An 18,216-nucleotide genomic window follows, 5' to 3' on the forward strand; every position below is an offset into this window, starting at 1 on the left:
TTGTATCATTAAAAGACTAACAATAACAGTTACAACAACCATAAATAATAATAAGCTGGGTAATTAGCTTAGGTAATACCTTGCTAGGTAATAATGTTATAGCTGTATAACTATAGCTGTCTGACCCAGTGACCAATACTGACAGGTATTGACAGCTGATAGCTGTCAAGCTAGAGGGGGAGTGGTTGGGGGTGGGGTTGACCAGCTATTGTTACCGCCCATTACCTGCCGGTGTGAAGGTGTGAAAAAGTACAAAATCTTTGAAAGCAGCTGCCTCAGGAAGGCCTCCAAGATCTCCAGAGACCCATCCCACCCTGGGTACGAACACTTTGCCCGGCTGCCCGCGAACAGGCGGTACAGGACCATGTCCGCAAGGACAAACAGACTGAAGCTCAGCTTCTACCCCAGGGCCATCCAGGCCCTGAACACAGCAAAGACCTAGGTTCTGGGCCCTGGTCAGTCTGGACGGATTGATGGCAGCTGCTGGATTGAAAAAATCAGGTGTAGTGCTGAGGCACAAATGTGTACATTTCAAGCCTGCAAACTGCGACACTTTAAATGAATGTGCAATAAAACTATGTGCAATATGACAACCCTAGGGTACATAAGGTTGCAGAGAAATAGGAAATGTTAGAATAGGTATAGCATAGCATAGAGTACAGCACAGTGTTTTATCTGTACAGTATAGTGTAGTGGATAGTGTACAGTGCCTTTATTTATGTAAACCAGCTCCTTTCCCTTCTTGTTTTTTTAGTTTTTTTTTTCTTTCCTAGCACCAGGGGAGCCACCCCTCCCAAATGTCGTTGTTTGGTACCTGTACTATAGCAATGACAATAAAGACCATTCATTCATTCATTCAGTTTTCTCAGGATTTAGTTTTCAGGGTTAACAAGTTTCAATACTCATGTCGTCTTACATTTTTTCCCGATGTCTATGTATGACACATCATTTGAAAGCTTACAATCTGTAGTTTAAGCATATGTAAAAAACAGAAAAATGACTTTGCCCCCTTCTTGATCATTCCACCAGATCGCGTCACATATATACTCTCATTATCCAACTGTACTGTAGAAGCTTTAAACGAGTGTTAGCGGTCTGGGTTTGAGCTCTTTTGCATGCCTTGTTCCATTTTTCCACTGATATTTCCTCTTGTAGGTCACTCCTCCATGCTTTCAATTTGGGTTCTGAAGATTCTAGTGATCTAGCAATCAACAAATCATATACATCCGAAATAATTCCTTTTCCGAAAGGATTTTTAATTAAAACTTTCTCCAATGAGGATAGAGTGGGTGTGGCCAGGGAATGATTTTGATTAGAATAAATAAAGTTCCTGAGCTGTAAGTACTTAAAGAAATGCTTGCGAGGGATATAATGTTTGTTTACTAGAATTTCAAATGATTCCATATGCTCATCCTTTGAGTCGAAGATGTCATTAATTTGTATTATTCCTTTGTCAGCCCATAATTTAAAGCCCCCGTCTGCCCTACGTGGCACAAAGTAAGTATTGCCCCAAATGGGACTATAGCGAGAGAGAACAGGTGTTTCCGACAAGTATTTTTGTACCTCGTACCATACAGAAATCATGTTTCTCAATATAGGGTTCGATGTTTTCCTTTTAAGGTTTTTTGGACTATCAGAGTATATATATGTCGGCAGTTGGAGCCTTATAGAGTTACATTCAATGTCTTTCCATGCTGGTGAATCTTCTGTCGAGTAGTAAAACCTCATAGTTCTGATTTGAGTTGCCCAGTATTACCACAACATGTTTGGGCATTGTAGGCCACCCCTGTCATAAGGTAAATACAGAAGAGACAGGCGAAGTCTGGGGCGTCTATTTTTCCATATAAAGTTCGTGAATAATGTCCTTAGTCTAGGAAATAAGTTTGGGGGAGGCGGCAAGGGGATGTTTTGAAAGAGATATAATAGCTTTGGGAGAGTGTTCATTTTCAATATATTAATTCTGCCTATCTGGGAAATAGGAAGAGATGACCATCTATCAATTGATTCGCAAATAGAATTTACAACAGGGCTATAATTAGTCTGTACCACTTCTTCTAACCTGTGAGTAATTTGTATTCCTAAATATGTAAAGCTGTCAATTGACTTAAAGTGACCGATATAATTGGGTGGGTTCTCTCTCTCATTCGAATTAAGCAGTAATATGGCAGATTTATGGCTATTAACTTTGTACCCAGAAATATTGCCGAATCTTTTAATGAGGTCCATGAGAGCCGGGATCGATTCTCCCAGATTTTTAAGGAACAGGATTACATCATCCGCATAGAGAGCTATGCGATGTTCAAGTTGACCTATAGGTATGCCTGATATTGATGTGTGATTTCGTATTGCAATTGCTAAGGGCTCAATTGCCATCGTAAATATGAGAGGGCTCAATGGACACCCCTGTCTGCATCCCCTGTTGATTTTAATTGGCATAGATATATTGTTGTTAGTAATTATTTCTGCATATGGTTCTTTATATAATAATTTCACCCATTTACATAAGTTTTCTCCCAGCCCAAATCGTTCGAGAAGCTCAAACAGGTATGCCCATTCCACCCTGTCAAATGCTTTCTCCGCATCCAATGACAGGAAAGCTGTATCTGGTAACTCTCTTTGGGAATGTAAGATATTTAAAACCCTTCTTACGTTATGAAATCCCTGACGACCCACAATGAACCCATTTTGGTCTCCCTTTATGATATCTGGTAGAATAATCTCTAATCTTTTTGCTAGAATTTTGCAGAGTACTTTTAAATCTGAGTTGAGGAGGCTGATTGGCCTCATGTTTTCGCATTTATCATTTGATTTTCCAGGTTTAGGAAGGAGAGTAATCAAAGTCCCTCTCAAGGAGGGAGGGAGGATCCCTTCCCGAAATGATTCATTAAACATCTCAAGAAGAGGTTTCCTTAATTTAGATTCTAATTTCTTATAAAAATCGATGGGTAGGCCGTCTGGTCCTGCCACCTTCCCAGATGTCATGCTCTTTATTGCCATAGTGATGTCTTCTAAGGATAAGTCGTCACCCAGTTCCATCCTTTCTTCCTCTGATATACTAGGGATATCAATATTATTTAGGAATAGCTTTTGGTCTGGTAATTCTGGAGCTCTTTCGGAACTATATAGTTTTCCATAATATTCTCTAAATGCCTCATTAATTTTAATAGGATCTATAATAGAGTCATCGTTATGAGTCTTGAGGTTGGTAATAGCTCTTTCGGTTTGAAGTTGTTTTAAGCGCCATGCTAAGATTTTTCCAGATTTTTCCCCTTGGTCAAATATAGTTTGTTTAAATTTTAAGAGATTATCTGTAGCTTTTGCAGTTGACATTTCATTATACTGTGTTCTCAACAATAACAATTCCTGGTGAGTTTTTGGATGAGGATTTTGATAATAATTTCTCTCCAAGACTTTGATTTTTGACTCTAACAATGTACATTTTTGTTTAGCTCTTTTAGATTTAGAACTTGTAAAACTAATAATCTGGCCCCTAATGTAAGCTTTAAAAGCTTCCCATCTGGTGCTTGCAGAAGTCTCATCTGTGTTGATTATGAAAAATACATCAATTTGTACCTCAAGGAAAGAGATTAGATCTGGGTCCCGTAGCCAACTTTGCTGCAATCTCCATTTTGGTGGATCCTTTTTCAAGCCTGGGTCTACATAACACAAATTATTTGGGGCGTGATCTGATATCAGAATACTGTCATAATTACATTCCTTGATTCTAGACACCAGGCCTGCAGAAATTAAGAAATAATCAATTCGGGAGTATGTTGTATGTGTATTGGAAAAACATGAATAGAATAATACTTCAGGGTTTCTGTCTCTCCATATATCTCTAAGCCTCGGCATGGTTTTATTGAAATATGGAGTGGCGTCCTGTTGATCCACACTCCAATACATTTCTAGATTTGGCTTTTTTATGTAACCGGTGATGAAAGTGAGTCCAAAGAATTGTTTCAGTTCTGGGACTGTCACCGGTTTCCATAACCTCCCTCTGGAGTGTGGCAGAGTGTCGGGATGTGCCTGTAAAAACTGCTGGGCATACAGGTTGGTTTGATCTGCAAGGAAATCAACCGGCAGGTCAGATTCCAGCTCTGCAGGAGCATTCTGGGGTCCAGGGGTTGCCGTGAATGGAACCTATGTGGGTTGCCACTCACCCTGACCCCAACCAGCATCTTTCTCTGAAGACAGCCGTCTCCTTGCAGCACACCCTCTGGTTGAAGCACGTCCTCTGCTCGATTCAGAGACTGTAAAATATTGAAATATATACCATTTTATACAAAATATATATACAAAAGGCATGTTTTATTGCTTTGTAATGATGTAGAGGAATATTTCTATATATTATATATTAAAATATATTTATATATGTTTACCTTTGCTTTTCACACTCTCTGTGGCATTTTTGTCTTGGATCGTGGATCCCCGCTGATCTGGACAGGATTCCCTGCTGCTAGCCGATCCGGATGGCAACCGCTCGTCCGACGAGTCGGGGTCGGGTTCTATGTCCTCCGACTCTGAACTGTTTGAAGAGTCGGAGCGACGTGGCTCCGATGGTCCAGCAATGCTACCACGAGTGTAGCATTGCTCGTTGCTCTGGTTCTCACCATCTGCAACATTTGGCGCATCTCCTGCACCATATCTGCTTGCAGATCTGCTTGCAGTTGACCTGATCGGCACCACACTCCTTGCAGATCCACTGCCAGACAAGCTCTGTGCCAGTGTCAACTGCTTATACTGCTTATGTTTGTCTCCGCTCGTTTTCGCTAACCGTTTCGCCATTTTCCACATACAACCCACAACACGCCTTCTTCTTCAGCTGGTATATCTGAGCTAAATCGAACTGCTGCCCCCATCTGGGGCAGAAATACATTACACCCAAGTCTGAAATTCACACACCAGGTGTATAAGACTTCAATATGGCCATCCCCGGAAAAAAAAACAAAGACGCCAAATGACGTGTTTTGGCGTCTTTGGCAGTCAATGAGTTAACAGTGAAAGAACTAGAAGCACTTTGTACACATCCATTTTCCTCGCTTGTGTAGCCTCGAACACCGTTGGCTGTTGTAAACAAAGTAGTTACTGGATTTAGGATATGACGTTGGAGGGAACAGCAAACAGCTGCAGTGCGCATGATCATAGAAATCTACGCGCATGATGACGTGACGAATACAAAAAGCTCCGTCTATCTCGTCCACACGTCAAAAATATACGGCGAATATACAGCGTTTTTAAACATCTTCACTCTGGCAGGCGTTTTTAAACATCTTCGTTTTCAGGGGGCAAAAACTCGTTTGCGTCTGGACGAACCCCCCAAAACGAATATAAAAATCAACGTTTATCAAAAAAGCGTATAGGTGTGGACAGGGCCTTAGGCTAGGTCCACACCAATACGTTTTTTTGAGAAACGTTTTTCGTATCTAAAAATATTACCGTCCACACCAGCATGTTTATAAAAATGTCTGTATCCACATGCATACGCATGAACGCAATATAAACGCTGTCATTGAGCATTCCACACCAGTAGGCGGCGATATAATTTTATCCTCATAGCCCCGCTGGCCAATCAGACGCCTCTGTCTCTCATTGTTCTCGATCATTAACCGTGCATTTATATGTAAACAGGTTAAAAGTCCAGTTAACAGTGAAACAACTAGAAGCACTTTGTTCACATCCATTTTCCTCACTTGTGTAGCCTCGACCACCGTTGCCTGTTGTAAACGAAGTAGTTACTGGTGCTAGGATATGACGTTGGAGGAGGGAACAGCTCCGTCTATCTCGTCCACACGTCAAAAATATACGGCGAATATACAGCGTTTTTTAAAATCTTCACTCTGGCAGGCGTTTTTAAACATCTTCGTTTTCAGGGGGCAAAAACTCGTTTGCGCCTGGACGAACCCCCCAAAACGAATATAAAAATCCATGTTTATCAAAAAAACGTATAGGTGTTGACAGGGCCTTAACCTCATAGCCCCGCTGGCCAATCAGACGCCTCTGTCTCTCAATGTTCTCGATCATTAACCGTGCATTTATATGTAAACAGGTTAAAAGTCCAGTTAACAGTGAAAGAACTAGAAGCACTTTGTTCACATCAGGGGCGGCGCTAGGGGGTGGCTACTGGGGCTCAAGCCCCGGATGTTTTCTGAAAAGCCCTGAATGTTTTACTTAAAAAAATAAAATAAAATAAAAAATCTTGAGTAACGTGCAGTACCGGAGTCCAACAGAGAGGCAGCAGCTGCGCGACATTAGCCTGCGTACTGCGTAGCCTGCCCTGCCCTGAAGAAGAAGTGATCTCAATCAGTGCCTGACTTGCAAAATTGTAAGGATGGATATCCCAAAGTTGTTTTCAACAAAACAAGCGCCAAGAACTGTTGCAGCAGCAGTATCAGCAGCAAGAATGACATCACCAGCAGTGATGACATAGATGATGTTTCAGGTTTGTGAATCTTATTAGAAAGGTGACTGACTCACTGACACTACTTTTCCGGTTTGCTGATGCTAGCTGGCTATCATAACATAACGTTATGTTATAATGAAAATGAAACATAGCAAGGTACTGTTACGGTACATGGTAAGAAATCAAACAAAGGATAATACTTATACAAATAAAGTGAATAACAGGCTGATAGTCTTTGATATCTGCACTCTGGTTGACTGAGTAACAAGTGAAAAAGAATGATGTAACGTTAATGTTACAGCTAGTAAACATGGAGTAACCACATTAAGTATGCCCTTATGGTAGTATGTATGTATACAGAACATGACTCAAATCTATCCTAAGATGTAACGCTAACTAACTAAGTTTGTTTAATGTCCCAGGGGGGATTTGATTTCACAGTACTATACACAGGCCAACAATACATGTAATATATCGTCATATAACACAGGACAAGACTCTAAATACAATATAAGTGGTGAGCACAGAGTCTGCCCTGATATACATACTGTAACATAACTAGCCTCAGCCCATCAATTATGTAATTCTATACAAATATAAATGATGGTGACTGACTGACAGGGGGAGCTACGTGTGCTGACCTCCCTCTGTGCCCAGAACCACCACAATTAGTTTGCTTCATTAAAGGGTGTGAATGTATATGTGTTCTCCAGTGCCTTTTGTCCGCTTTAAGGTGGTGGTAAGTTGAAGGTTGAAGGCAAAATTTTCCGGCGCGCTCCGCGCGCACATTACATTCTCCCTCTGGGCTAAGCCCCGGATCTCCTACGATCCTAAATCCGCCCCTGGTTCACATCCATTTTCCTCGCTTGTGTAGCCTCGACCACCGTTGCCTGTTGTAAACAAAGTAGTTACTGGTGTGTTGTGTCCTGGTTATACCGCCAGTGGGCGCTAGTATGCTAGTGATGTATGCAGTTACGGAAGTGATGTATGCACTTACGGATGTGAAGAAGAGAAGTTGAATAAACGTGCGAAGTGAAGAGCAGCTGCGTGTCTCCCGGTCTCATTCTTACCTAACTACTTTCTTACTACAGAATACCACATTTTTGGCGACGAGGATGGCTATTTCCGTACCCTTACCTACACCGTTCATGCCTGTGCCAGGCGAACCTGCTATTTCTTTTCCTACTTGGTTGAGAATGTTTGAAAATTACATGCTCGTAATTGATGCTACCGGAGAAAAATGGCCGGAGGAAAGAAAGCGCGCGGTTCTTCTCCATGCACTTGGGACCGAAGGACAAAGACTGTTCTACACTCTAAAGGATACGGGTGTTACCTACACTTCTGCCGTGGATGGACTGAAAAGGTACTTTGTTCCTAAGGTGAATGTGATTGCTGAACGTCACAAATTTCGACAGAGAGCTCAGGGTCCTGACGAGACGGTTAATCAGTTCCTTGCTTCATTACGCGAGCTAGCTGCAGCTTGTGAATTTGGTGCCATGGAGGAACAAATGATTCGTGATCAACTGATTGAGCGTGTTGCTAATACACGCATACGAGACAGACTTTTGCTTGAATCGGACTTGTCTCTGGACAAAGCTACTTCAATGGCCTTACAAATCGAGGCTGGACTACGGAACTCCAACGTTCTCTCTGGAGCTACAGCTTCGGTGAGAGCCATCGAGAAACAGCCGACGAGGAGGAGGTTCGACAAGGGCAAGAAGAAAGCTCCGACGACGACTGCACCTGCCACGGTCTACAGCCAGCCAGCTACAACTGGGAATCAGCGCGCCTGCTTCCGATGCGGATCCACAGGACACTTAGCTAACAAGCCTACATGCCCGGCGGTTAAGGTGACTTGCAATACATGCGGAAAAGTTGGACATTTTTCCAAGGTGTGTAGATCGGCTCAAAAAGAGGTGCGTGAGGTAGTGGTGAATGACGTTACTGTGCTTTACATGCAGGGGGCCGTCGTGAATGATAAAATTATGTGTACTGTACGAGTTGATGCAAATTATCATTCCCATGATGTTGAGCTGATAGTGGATACAGGCTCATCTGTTTCTATTATTCCAGAGAGTACTTACCAGACACTTTTCCATACATGTGTCCTTGCTGAGCCTACAGTGAATCTGCTTACTTACTCCAGAGAGAAAATTCCTGTTAAAGGTTGCATGCATGCTACAGTTGTTCATAATGGACATTCAGTTACAGGTTCATTGATAGTGGTTGAATCAGGAAATGCATTGCTGGGACTAGATTTATTTGTAGCATTGCAGATGTGCATTGAGGGTAACAAAATTATTACTGTTAGCCCTGCTAGCTCTCCTACTGTGCTCCTAGCACCTACTGTACAGAGTACCACTCCACAGACCGAACCAGAGGTTCTAGTACAGGAGTTAGGGTGTGCAAAAGGTTTTATGCACAAAATACAGGTTAAACCAGATGCTGTGCCAGTACAGCAGAAACTGAGGAGGCTTCCGTTCTCAGTGAGGCAGGCTGTGACCGATGAGCTCGCAGATCTACAGGAAAAAGGCGTTATAGAACGTATAGATGCATCTCCATGGGTTTCCCCTATAGTTGTGACCCAGAGAAAGGAGGGAGGAAAGCCTCGCCTGTGTGTTGACCTCAGAGAACCTAATAAGGCAATCATCAGTGACTGTCATCCCTTACCGCACATGGATGAACTGTTCGCTGAGCTCCGTGGAGCCACAGTCTTTTCTACTATAGACTTAGCCTCTGCTTATCACCAGTTGCCATTGCATCCAGATAGCCGTGATTTAACTGCGTTTATCACGCATGAGGGTCTCTTTCGTTTCTGCCGAGTGCCATTTGGCCTCGCTTCTGCTCCTTCAGCTTTTCAGAAAATGATGTCGACTGTACTGACAGGCCTGCCAGGCGTACAGGCCTACCTGGATGATGTGATTTGCTACGGCATCACACAGCAGGATCACGATGTCAGCCTACGGAGAGTGCTACATGCTCTAAATGAAGTGGGACTTAAACTGAACATGCACAAGTGTAAGTTCAACCAGAAAGCTCTGCGCTTCCTGGGCCACACTGTGTCCAAAGATGGTCTTCATCCTGACCAAGACGGGGTCAGTGCTGTGGCGAACGCGCCTGCCCCGCACGACACATCCTCCCTGCGGTCCTTCCTAGGACTTGCATCGTGGTATAGTAAATTCATACCTGACTTCTCTACTGTGGTGGAACCGCTACGTGCTACACTCAGGGAATCTACTGACACTAAGTTTGAATGGACAGCGGATGCAGAGTCCAGTTTTACTGAGGTTAAGAGACTGATTACTGAGAGTCCTACCTTAGCGTTATATGATCCTGAGTTACCTACTTATGTCACTACCGATGCTTCTAACTATGGATTGGGGGCTGTAATGAGCCAGATTCACCCAGACAATACAGAGAGAACCATAGCTTTTGCGTCCAGGACACTTTCTCCTGCAGAGAGAAAGTACTCTACCGTCGAGCGTGAGGCGCTGGCATGCGTTTGGGCGGTGGAAAGGTGGAGAACCTACCTGTGGGGACATCGTTTTGTCCTACGCACAGACCACCAAGCGTTGACAACCCTACTCACTTCCAGGGGTACGGGTCGCGCAGGTCTGAGAATAGCGAGATGGTCTGCACGTCTACTATGCTTTACTTATGATGTCACTTACCATCCAGGGAAACGTAATGTGACTGCTGACTGCTTGTCCAGACTCCCTCTGCCTTCGACAGGAGAGGTGGAGGAGGAGCCAGACATGGTGGCTACTGGGTTCACAGGTTCCTCACATGCCATATCTGTGACCGAGTTCACTGCTGCCTGTGAGGCCTGTCCTGAACTGACTCAACTGAGACAGCAGATACAGAAAGGTTGGCCAAAATGCAGTAAGAATGTGACAAAGGAACTTGCTCCATATTTTAGAGTGAGAGATGAACTGGCTGTGGATGAACTACTTGTCATGAGAGGCCCCGACCGTGTGGTGGTTCCTACTACACTACGGTCTAAAGTTGTAAATTTAGCTCATGAAGCGCATCAGGGAATAGTGCGTACTAAACAGAGACTACGAGAGCTATATTGGTGGCCGCAAATGGACAGATGTGTCCAGACATTAGTAGGCTCATGTGTACCCTGTCAATACAATGACAAAACAGCCAAAACTGCGCCTGCACCACTTACCCCAGTGGAACTGCCAGGTGGACCATGGGAGAAGGTGGCCATTGACATTGTTGGTCCCTTTGACTGTGCGACATGGGACTGCCGTTATGCTATTACACTCACAGACTATTACAGTAAGTGGCCAGAGGTGGCGTTTGTCTCTACTGTAACTACAGAGGCGGTTATTAGCTTCTTGACTACAGTGTTTAGTCGTGAAGGTAACCCTTCCTTCCTGGTCTCTGACAACGGATGTCAGTTTACCTCCCATGCTTTTGCAAGCTTTCTGGGAGAGAGAGAGGTAAAGCACCTGCGTTCCAGTGTTTATTATCCAAGAGCCAACGGGGCTATTGAGAGATTTAATCGAGTTCTCAAAGAGTGTATTCAGACGGCTGAGAGAATGCACAAGCCATGGAAACATGCAGTAACAGAGTTCTTACTGAACTATCGCGCTACGCCGCATGCTACTACAGGAGCTACTCCCTTTGAGTTGCTGAGGAACAGAAAGATGCGTACAAAACTAAATGTCCTCCCGGTCTCACAACAAATTAAGTCACATGAGAAAGTGCAGGAGACAGTGAGACGCAAGCAACAGGAGAGTAAGGAGTACACAGACAGAATGAGGGGAGCGAAAGTGCCCATGTTCCAAGTGAATGACACCGTACGTGTCCGCAGACCGGAGCATGTAAAAAAGGGATCATCAAGATTCACAGAACCGCTGACAGTAGTTAGTAAAGCAGGACAGAATACATACCTGCTCAGTGATGGTCGAAAATGGAATGCATCCAAGCTTACACGTTTCCCCAAGGATGCTCTGTCTGGCACCAGTGGTGAAAAGGAGATTGAGCTAGAGGAGTTCATGGTGCCCGAGACAGAGAATGTGTTTAATGAACCAGGTCCAAGAAGGAACCTTAGAGTCAGAAACCCACCTAGGTGGCTGGTAGACTTTGTGCCGTAGAGAACGTACAAAAAGGGTAGGATAGAACACGGTTCTAACTTAGTACAAAAAGGTCCTACAATGCAATGACAAAAGTGAATGTTCATTTCATGTTTCACTGTCATAAACTGTTTATTGTTGTTATTCATTCTGCTGATTCATTCATTTTCATTTCCTTAGTTTTCATTTTATTTCAATTGTACTGACACCAGTCTACAGAATATTGCATTCTTTGAGTACTGTAATTCCTTTAAGAAAGGGGGAAATGTTGTGTCCTGGTTATACCGCCAGTGGGCGCTAGTATGCTAGTGATGTATGCAGTTACGGAAGTGATGTATGCACTTACGGATGTGAAGAAGAGAAGTTGAATAAACGTGCGAAGTGAAGAGCAGCTGCGTGTCTCCCGGTCTCATTCTTTCCTAACTACTTTCTTACTACAGAATACCACATGGTGCCAGGATATGACGTTGGAGGGAACAGCAAACAGCTGCAGTGCGCATGATCATAGAAATCTACGCGCATGATGACGTGACGAATACAAAAAGCTCAGTCTATCTCGTCCACACGTCAAAAATATACGGCGAATATACAGCGTTTTTAAACATCCTCACTCTGGCAGGCGTTTTTAAACATTTTCGTTTTCAGGGGGCAAAAACTTGTTTGCGTCTGGACGAACCCCCCAAAACGAATATAAAAATCCAAGTTTATCAAAAAAACGTATAGGTGTGGACAGGGCCTCAATGTTTGTGTCTGTTGTAGTGTCTGTTCTGGTTGTCTGTGTCTGTATCTATTTAGGCCCTGTCCACACCTATACGTTTTTTTGATAAACGTTTTTCGTATATACAAATATTACCGTCCACACCAGCATGTTTATTAACAATGTCTGTGTCCACATGCATACGCATGAACGCGATATAAACGCTGGCATTGAGCATTCCACACCAGTAGTCGGCGATATAATTTTATCCCCATAGCCCCACTGGCCAATCAGATGCCTCTGTCTCTCAATGTTCTCGATCATTAACTGTGCATTTATCTGTGAACAGGTTAAAAGTCCAGTTAACAGTGAAAGAACTAGAAGCACTTTGTTCACATCCATTTTCCTCGCTTGTGTAGCCTCGACCACCGTTGCCTGTTGTAAACATAGTAGTTACTGGTGCCAGGATATGACGTTGGAGGGAACAGCAAACAGCTGCAGTGCACATGATCATAGAAATCTACGCGCATGATGACGTGACGAATACAAAAAGCTCGGTCTATCTCGTCCACACGTCAAGTATCCAGCACCTCTGCAAATCTTGTTTTGATTGCCTGAAATTATACATAATGCAAAGAGCATATTATACTGACTGTCTTACACACACACAAACAAACAAACACACGCACACACACACACACACACACACACTAATAGCATTACACATTAACCATATTTAAAAACTTTTCATAATGTATGGATGCATTTAATGTATTTAAAGATAAATACTAGTTCTTACCTTGACAACTGCCTCTGGGAGGTCAACAAGGATTTGCAGGCCACTCTTCAGTTCCAGGGTCTTGAACATCAGTGTCTCGAGCGTGGGTAGGAGTGTGCCATGGAAACAGTGGTCTTCTCCCTGAAGAATGTCTAAGGCCACTGTTAGTGGCTTCATTACACTACAGTACTCCCTGATGAACTGATGCTCTCGTTCTGTGATGGCTTTCAACCCGAACTTGGAGGAGATGGTGTTCAGCTCGACTATAGGGATCTCACAGATTCGAACAAGGGCATCATAGAACGAGTTTCATCTTGTAGTGCAAGGGACTAGCAGCTTCCTTGCGATGACATCATCCACGGTCTCTGCGGCCACCGTTGAACGGCTAGCCTTGTTCCATAAGCCTGTGCATTTTGTCGTAGCACTTCTGTATATTGCTTTTGCTTCTGGTCTTGACAGTAGCCACTTGTCAACATCAGTACATGAAACCAGGTTTAATGTGTGCGATGCACATCTCTGATGTGGCGGCAAAGTAATCACAGCATCATCATCACCAACACTGTTTTGCAAGACATCATTAATGTTCATAAAAGTCACCTCATCCTCATCCTCCCCAGAGTCATCCTCCTTGGCTGGCTGGTACATTTTGAAGGCCTTCACGAAATTAGAGCCATTATCCGTGACAGTTGATGTTATTTTGTGGGATATGCCATAGGATGAGTGAATGTAGTCAAGTTCAGTTGCAATACTGTCGTGAGTATGACGGCCCTTGAATCGTCTGCATGCCAGGGCTGCTTTCCTTCGTTCCATGCTATGTGGATGAATCCAATGCGCGGTCACGCCAAGATAGCTTTTATTATGTGCAGTCCAAATGTCTGCAGTTGTAGAGACATATTCTAACTCTTCAAATTTATTTTGGAGCTCGGCATTCATTTTGGCGTACTCGGCGTCTATATATTTAGAAAACGTCTTTCTGCATGGCGGACCGGCCCCTCCTCTCGCCGGTATTTTGGCAATTAGGGCTCTGAAGGAGCCAGAATCAACTGTTGATAATGGAAGCATGTTCTCAACAACATACCTGCCTATCATTCCGTTCAGTTCAGTCTGTGTCACAAGTTTTTGTGGAGCTGACGCAGAAAAATCCAGCTTTAGCTGCTTGGACGGCGTGGCTCCGTGTCCTTCTTTGTTAGCGGAGCTCACGTTAGCCACACCTGGCCTGCTATCATCATCAACGGCTTTAGCCACTAGTTTTGTAGAAGCGTGTGCCGTTGAGAGATGCTTCATTAGGTTAGAGTTGCTTACAACGGACGTGGACAAACATTTAGCTCCGGGACATAAAGTACACATCACATGTACGTTTTTACATTTTACCTCAATGAGGTTGAAATAGTGTCTGTACTTCCACCGTGAAAACGCCACGTTCACCTCAGAACACTCGGGACTCGCCATTGCTGCGTGTATCTCTCTGATAGTTTGAGTGTGTGTGTGGTGCTGTGCGCGCGTGTGGTTTGTGTGTAGAAACATCCGCACAACACTGAACAATGGTTGGCTTACCATGACATTTTCTCTACCATACCCAATCATGATCACTTAAGCGGTTGTCTCGCCCCTCCCCTCCCCAACAATCAAAATCACCTTTGCAGCTGTGACTGAGGTCGGATGACAATGAGAAGCTTCAGTAAAGTAACTAGTAACGCGCCGCATTGAATTACCGGTAACGGTAACGGCGTTATAACGATGGAAATAGTAATCAATTAGATTACCCGTTACTGAAAAAAGTAACGCCGTTAGTAACGCCGTTTATTCTAACGCTGTTATTCACATCACTGACTATTGTACAACTGATTTGAAGAAAAATTCCACTCCCCACTCAGTACCTTGCCATATCTTGGCTTTTGATGAAATGACACCACTGGTCTCATAGCCTATTGGTCTCCTATTGCTCTCCTATTTAACAATAAATGTTCTATATCAAAATATGCATGAGAGTTTGTAAGAGTCTCTAGGCACAGAGGGAGGTCGACACAGAGGAACAGTTCAACAAAGGTGTTTATTTAGCGCACCAAGTTCAGACACGCCCCTTGGCGTGCTGCAGAGAGTCTTTTCTCCCACTCTAGTAATGACGTTGATACGTCCTGGACAGCGCACGGCTGGCTACGCCCGTCACGCTCGGCTGTTTGGCCCCCCTTTCGGGTTCTGCCCGCTCCACCCCTCCTGTTGGGATCTGCTCGCGGGTGCTGCACAGCCTCTCTCTTTCTCTCTCTCTCTCTTCCGCTCTCGCTCTCTCGACCGGTTTTCACCGCCTCCTTCGCTCTCCCGAGGGAACAAACACACACAGGTTAAATAGACCAGTAGGATAACGAGTCTGACCACTGACACCTGTCCGCAATCAGCTCATTATCCCCCTCCAACGACAGTCTGGCTCCCTCTGCAGGCCAGAACGAGCCATGCTCCCCACAGAGTCATGGATCAATAGAGGAAAGGGGCCCACAGAGATGTATAAGGCCCAGAACTTTGTGACATGCCCCTGTGTACGTGTGTGTGTTTGTGTACTTGTGTGTGTGTGTGTGTGTGTCAGCATCTGTTTTCTAATGTCTCTACGTGAAATGAACGATAAGACCGTACTTTTGTTTAGAAAATGGACTGGACTGAACACTCATCATACCACACGTGACATCATATTCCACAGCAAACAGGAGGGCGGACGGCGGACTCGGAATTCCTAACTTTGAGTGGACTTATTTTGCCACCAGACTCTCCTGAACATGCTGAACAGTGACGACCAGTGTGTGAGGGAGATGGCTAGAGCCTCACTGTTCTTGGACTTACGGAGACGCAAGGTCCCCATGGCGCGTCCATCAGAGTCTAGTTTCCTGGGATTTAAGAGGAAAGCCAGTGGAAAGTTGGACACTCACTCCCCAGGATTCGGAGTGTGATCTGACTGGCCTGACCTCAACGATCTCTGCGGCTGGAACAACGTGGCCCTGGAGTGGGTGGGGTCGAACTCAGTGGCGGTGGCTGTCTCTGAGGAGATCATCACTGACCCCAGCATCTCAGTGAGGGCAACCGTTAACATCTGTGGGACAGATCATCTTCTCCCACCAGTCAATACCCGGGGACACCTCATGATGGCGCTACGACAAAGACAACGACAGCACTGGACTGAACTGAAATTGCAAGGGAAGCTGGCATGTCTCCCTGCTGCTGATCACTCTGTCTCTCACGCAGTGTTCAAAAGTGTAACTCTTGACGAGTGTATTGTCACCTTCACTTTAAAAGCTAGGCTGCAGGTTTTACCAACAAAGCTTAACCTCTCCATCTGGCTTCCTGACAGTCATAGCCCACACTGCATACATCACAGTCACCAACTTAGTCACCATCTTAAATGGTTGTCATGCATATAAAGGGCTCTACATATGTAGGCATGATCGAATTGTGGATCTGATTTCAGAGGGTGTCATTTCCATATTCAGGCCTGCCGCAACACTGTACAAGCACTCCACTGTAAAGCCCAGCATGTTCAGTCTGTGTAGTGACGAAGAGTCATTAGAAGTGTTCTCTAATATTTCAGCAAACACCCCGATGTTGTAATTGTCAACGAAAATCACAGGGAGGTGCTTATTCTAGAAGTTGGCTGCACCTTTGACCATAGCCTAGAGCAGGGGTCGGGAACCTTTTTGACTGGGAGAGCCATAAAAGCCAAATATTTCTAAATGTATTTCATTGAGAGCCATATAGTATTTTTAACATATAATAAATTAAATATGTCTTACTTTTAATGCGATTTCTGGTGCTGCATGGTTTTGCTGATGTCCTTGTAGTCTGGTTCATACGTGGTGAGGTTGAGCTTCATGCAGGCGTTGAGGCTTCCATCAGTTAAAGCGTAGGTTGGTCTTAATGTTCCTCATATGCGAGAATGACTGCTCACATACATATGTAGAGCCAAACATGGTCAATACGGCAATACTAACACGCTGCATTGTGTGGTATGTCACAGGAAGCTCATTCCAAGTTTTCAGAATCAGCTGGTCTTCAGGTTGAAGTTTTTTCATTTCTGTCCACTTGTGTTCCCTCGCCAGCTCTGCTCGCTGTCGCGCAAGACTTTCCAACTCTCAAGTGTCTTGAACTTACTCATCCACATGTCTGATGCCTTCAGGTCAGCAACTTCCAGCTCAAAGTCTCCCATAGAGACCCCAGGGATGCATGTCAGGTCGATTTTGTCCACTGCACACTCATGTGGATGAGTGATGAACTTGAAAAGACCAGTGCGCGCACGAAATTCTCCAAAACGTGCTTTGAATGACTGCAGGAGATTGGACGTAAAGCCAGCTAGCTGCTGGAGATCCAGATGTTGAGTGGAGTCACTTGCTAAGCATGCATCTCTAAATTGTTGCAGTGTTACAAAGTGCAGAAGACGACGACCTGTTTCAATGTCCCTGAGAAAGACTTCCAGCTTGCTTTCAAATGCAAACACTGCTTGTTGAAGGGATGAGATTGTATTTCCAATACCTTGCATTTTCACATTGAGCTGGTTCAGATGGCCTGTTATGTCCACGAGATAGTGAAACTGCAGGAGCCAGTCAGTGTTGTCTAGCTCAGGTTTTTTTTCTTTAGCAAACTAAAAAAGACGTGAATAAATCCTCTCCTCTGGTTGTCCCTTTCATTGGCAAAACAGCCAAGCTTTCCTCACGCAGTGTGTCACCTGCAGCATACCTGGCAAATATACTGAACTGAGATAGATGGCTAACATCTGTTGACTCATCTAACGCGAGAGAAAAGTATGTCACCGTCCCCGTGACACCCACGCAGTTGCTGTTGACTCGTCTGCACTCTCCGCTGTAGCTCCTCGCATGCTTTTTCCTGCTGTCCCCCGCTGGATATTTCGATGCAAATGAAGCATGATGCGTATCGAAGTGCCGCTTTATATTTGACCGTTTCATCGATGCAATTTTATCATTGCATATTAGACATACCGGCAGATCCTGCGATCTCCACAAATGCAAATTCCTCTGTCCACGCAGCCTGGAATGCACGGTAATCATCGTCTTTTTTTCTTTTTGCCATCTTTCTTGTTACAAGGGTTGAAGCGTATAAGCTAGTTCACTATCTGATCAAATTGTTTTTTATTTATTCACATTTACAACGACCTCTGACACTCTCGCGAGACATTGGTTCCCGACCCGGGGTCATGGGTCCCGTGAAATGTAACTTCAAAACTAATTTCTGTTTACTTTAAAATGACACAGTATTATTA

The sequence above is a fragment of the Nansenia antarctica genome (genome assembly GCF_963989245.1).
Source record: "Nansenia antarctica genome assembly, contig: SCAFFOLD_25, whole genome shotgun sequence".
NCBI lineage: Eukaryota > Metazoa > Chordata > Actinopteri > Argentiniformes > Microstomatidae > Nansenia > Nansenia antarctica.